We start from the raw sequence: 5,005 nt of genomic DNA on the forward strand, positions 1-5,005 counted from the left end.
AATATATAGGGGAAGGTGGGGTGATTTGTGCGTTTTGGAAGTTGCAAAACCCCTTGTTTCTAGAAAACCGTGGAAGAAATTGGAAATGTGACCACATATTTAAGAAGAGCCATCCATTTGACTCATCCTGTAAAGAAGGGAGACACAAGGAATAAGATATAAGCACATTTAAGCTCAAAAAACTGTGTTTTGCCTTTCAAAGTAAAATTTCCATGATCAAGGTTTTTTGATTATTGTGTCTGAACAATTATAGACACGTTTGAAAACATTTGACACATGTTTTAGTGCTTTGGTATGCTACACTTTGAGTCAAAATTATCCAAAATTCTGGGGATGGGGTGATTTGTGCGCAAGGGCCTGGGTGAGTTATAAGTAAGTAAGTAAGTAAAATGTATTTATAAAAGCACATTTATGACAGTTTGTACTGTCCAAAGTGCTGTACATAGTGCATTCAGAAGGTAAACAATGAAGGTATAATAACAATAACCAAAATAAAAGACGTAAAGCCCATACATCCACATAAACACAGATAGTAGTGCAGAGGTAAGATAGTTAATGGGGAGGAAACACCAGGGTGTACATATGGGTTTTGAGCCTTGATTTAAAGGCAGAAATGTAGGGGGAATCACATTTGTCAGGTGGCAGTTGGTTCCACAAGCACGGAGCAACTAGTGCAAAGTACATTTCTGAGAGTTGTGCCAGTGGCATGGCTGTATACGCTGGTCACCAAAAGAAAGTGATTGTCTACAGTAGCTCAGAAGAGAGTGACATCTAAATTCCACTTAACGACACCACTGATGAGAGTTCAGATGGCCAGAAAGATGATGATGGTGACTTTGTCATTGTGACACAATGACGCACAAATCACCCCACTACGTCAAGACAACTTTTTTTCCGAAAGCTATATTTCTTAAACAGTTTATTCCAGATCCAAAGTTTTTATTGCCAGGGATGCACAACATCCTGAAATATATGTACATATTTGAGTTGGAGACATAACTGTCAAGGCCTCACTTTAAAATCACTTTGAGTAAAAAGTTGCACAAATCACCCCACCTTCCCCTACATTTAAATGTAGTTTTTATTCATTGAAAATCCAAATGATGGTGTAATTACTGCAAATAAATTATAATCAACTAAAACAACCACACCATACTTAAATTTGGCTGTCTCTATTCAGCAAATATAGCATAGGCTATAATGGCATGTATTGAGTGAATCCATGGTTTTGCATTCCTGAATACAACCTGATTGCAGTTTGTTCGTGTGTCTGTGTGTAGAAAAGGCCCCAAAGTTCATAAATTAGTGTTTGATATTTTTTACAGTGTGTTAAGATGTGTTTTATTCAGTGTGGATAACTGTCAGTTAGGGCCGTGACGTCAGTCGACCGGAGAGTCTGTTTAGTAAGTTTCCTTTCTCTTCTCCCTCGGTCGATGTGTGAGCGTTGCCGCAGTAATCGATCATTCCACATGTGAAACGTGTTTATTTGAGTTTATGTGAACCACCCGTGAGTGAGTAAGTAGCCTACATGCAGTCCCGATCGCTGTTATAAATTAGGCTATAGTTTATGCATGTTATTAACGGCCACGATTCGCGGGTCGCAACAGCTGTTGTAACGTCTCCTCACGAGTCACGAGCGGAGTTTAAACCTGTGTTTCTTTTCCTGCGATCTATGCTGCTGTGTCTGTGAAAGAAGGAAAATAAAGAGCGGATAAACCATACTCCTCCTCTCCTAGTCTCATGCTTATAGTCTGACGTTTTTGGCCATAAGTGCTGTTCTGGCCGACAACTCTGAAGTGAAACCTGTGATACAAGCAGATCAGCGCGGTACCGATACATTCACCAGTTTCCTCCGCTACAGTGTGTGTGTGTGTGTGTGTAGCCGACGTTGTTGTCACGTACACACACCTCTGAAAACTGCAGACGTTTGTTTCCTCCCGTGAACGGAGCAGAATGTTTCTCCTGTTGCTTGCAAGAGCAACTGCCAGCCGCGACACAGACGTGGCCGTTAGCAGCAGTTATAGACTAGCGTGCTGCTATGTTTGGCTGTGCGCAGCTACTGATCCTGGGTCAGCCACAGTGTATGAGTGACTGTAGTGTAGAGCGGGTGGGATGCACGGGGCGGATCATTCTGCACATGCGTTAAAAAAAATTAACGCATTAATTCCAGAAATTAATCACCCTGGGTTAACGCATTAATTTTGACAGCCCTAGTTTGGTTATAATATTTATTCATTTAACTATTTAACTGCTCCACCATAAGTTTCACTTTCCTTTTCATCTCCGTCTCAAACAGCTGGTCTGATAAGCTGGTCGGCTCGTGAGCCCAACGGCCCCCGAAAGCAGGAGTCAGTCTAAAAACAGATGATCACGGCTAGTTATGATCACTTTTAAATCAAAAAGCTAAATTATGAAATAAAAGCATCTCTGCCTCTCTCTGTCTATCTGTCTGCCGGTCTTTACTGTCACTCTCCAACAGCAGTCCGGCCACTGAAGTCGTCGGGCCATTTCTTCTCATCATTTATCTACTCAACTGCCGGCAACGCGTATGGGTCATTAAGACGTATCTCGTTCAATAGTGTTAATGTTTCCGCATAACCAATGTTATCACTCGCTGATAAACTGTTTTTAGTAAGCTGACAACATCGCTATTTAGCACCATGGACCTATAAAGAAACACCGCAACTGCAATATAACCAAACGGGTAACCATGGCAACCAGCCAAACAATTTTTCTTTCTGCAGCTATGCAGTGCGCGCATCCGCCGTGTTGATAAACAGAAAAGGGGTTATTCACTGCCAGCATTCAGATCTCCAACTTAATATACATTTTTTTCTTTTCACATTAAAACAACATCTGATTGTATAGTGGTTAACAATCACATTGACATTAACATTAATTCAATAATAATACAATAAACTCTAAATAATTTTATATTCTATTACGAAACAAACAATTAGCAAGTTCAACAACAACAAAAATCCAAATTACAATTTAAATTATTCATTCTCATCTCCCTGTCTAGGGCAGCCATGTGGGTGCTCCTGGCATATTTAGTTTAGACTAATGCACATATTGTGCAGAAAGCAAGCTGCCATAATGACCATGGTATCCACCCGGGTGTTTTGTAGATCACAAAGTCGCCGCCATTTGCACTGCATTGTTCCGAAGGCCTGCTCCACGATCACCCTCCCACGGCTGACCCTGGAGTTCTGCAGCAGGTCACCTTCAGTCAGAGCGCCGTTGTCACGCTTGGGAGTGATGATGAACGGGAAGGCCTGGCCGATGTAAGCACTGTCTCCCAGTAGGATGTTCTCACCCATCTTCTCCTGCCATGATGTGAAGAAGGTAGGTGACCTCAACATCCTGGCATCATGAACCTTGCCTGGTGGTCCAGCAAAGATGTCAATACATCGCCCCCTCTCGTCTACAATCTCCTGAAGGAGGACGGAGTAGAAGGACTTCCGGTTCATGTAGTCGCCTCCTCTTACTGGTGGCCTCTGTACCCTGATGTGACACCCATCGATCGTGCCAATGACACCATTTATGCCGCAGATGCGTTGGAAGGCAGCAGCAGATGCAGCTTTCTCACAGGGATTTGGCCATGAAATGAAGGTGTGCCCCATGGTGCAAACTGCTTTGAGCACTTGTACAATAACTCTGTGTGCTGATGATTGGGATATGGCAAATTTGTCGGAGATCTCTCTGAAACTATTCTGGTTGGCCATGTACCAAAACGGATAAAATATAGTTTAACAAAATGTAATATGTTGATCCAAGTGAAATAACCTGAGCGTTGTGTCAAACACAACAGCAAATAACTGCCACCTCCGTGCCACCACAGCCAGTGTGTGGTCTCCACAGAAACTGGGAAAGTCAGGTAAAGAAGCCAGGCTGACTTAGGGCACATTCGCTCCGAGCCAACGACAGTTAAGAAGCTATAATGGAATATGAGATTGCGATTCAAAAGTCGACCGGTGTAACGTTCCCTTAATGAGGAATTAGTCGCGGTAATAATAGTCACGGACACGGAGTGAGCATTACGCGGTTGGATATACAACTAGGCTACTAGTTCTACTCCTTTAGTGAGTTATTTAGCCTATCTATGCATTTTATTGTATTGGCTGCCCTTCTTATATTGAATGGTGTCTATTTTGATTGTTACCCATGCTTTTTTTTCTCCCCACCGCAGACCTACTCGATCAGTTTAAATTGTGGCCCGCCTATTTAATTACATGTGTTTTAAACTTAAAATCATATGGTAACTGTGACTGTAAGTGACAATAAGCATGGCTTTATTGCGATGCACCGTTATTCTGCAGACAGATGCTGAGAAAAATAGCCTAGAAAAAAGTTTAACAAGGAATCGATTGATCTCGTGCCCATCCCTAGTGTAACCAGGGTGAAACAGCGTTTTTTAGTTGTGTTGAAATGTCACCAATGCTGATTTAAATGTACCAGTATGTGTTTAGGTACATTTGTTCCTGTTCCTACGTTGATGTGTTTTTGTACCTGTACTGTAGCTTTAAGAGAGGTCCGTGTTTTGTGACGTGTGTGCGGCGCCAAAGCTCAGAATGCTTTTTACTGTCTGAGCGGAGGTATGTTTGTTGTGTTTCTCGTCATATTTTAGCATATAGGTCGTTTTGTGTACAATGAAAATGTTTAATGTGTGACTTAGTGTGTTGTGAATTAAGTGTGTGAACATGCTACAGCGCTGTTTTGTTAGCTAGCACTTAGTAAATGCACTTTTTGAGAGTTTTTGTTGTGTACATGTGCGTCCGGGTATTACAGTGTTTCCCCTTTATTTGTTTGTTAGGAGGGAATGTTGGTCCCGACTACGACAGTTTATGCAGTGACACGTTATTTTCTTTTGGCTCATGCAGGTATGAATGTTTTATCTTTATGTATTATCAATGATGGTTATATTTACATTTGTGAAGTGCATCTAGTATGTTATTTTATTTATTTTCATATTATTTTATACATCGTAAGAATGCTTTTTACT

The 5,005-nt window shown here is 41.5% G+C and overlaps 1 pseudogene across 1 annotated transcript; it reads right to left on the reverse strand.

Moving 5' to 3' along the window:
* Positions 1–2,999: 2,999 nt before the first annotated feature.
* On the reverse strand, positions 3,000–3,734 carry LOC307259096 (putative nuclease HARBI1; annotated as a pseudogene). Its single transcript has one exon. The product of its transcript is annotated as a putative nuclease HARBI1 (transcript).
* Positions 3,735–5,005: the final 1,271 nt, after the last annotated feature.

This window comes from Ammodytes marinus (assembly GCF_949987685.1).
Source record: "Ammodytes marinus genome assembly, chromosome: 13".
Lineage (NCBI taxonomy): Eukaryota > Metazoa > Chordata > Actinopteri > Uranoscopiformes > Ammodytidae > Ammodytes > Ammodytes marinus.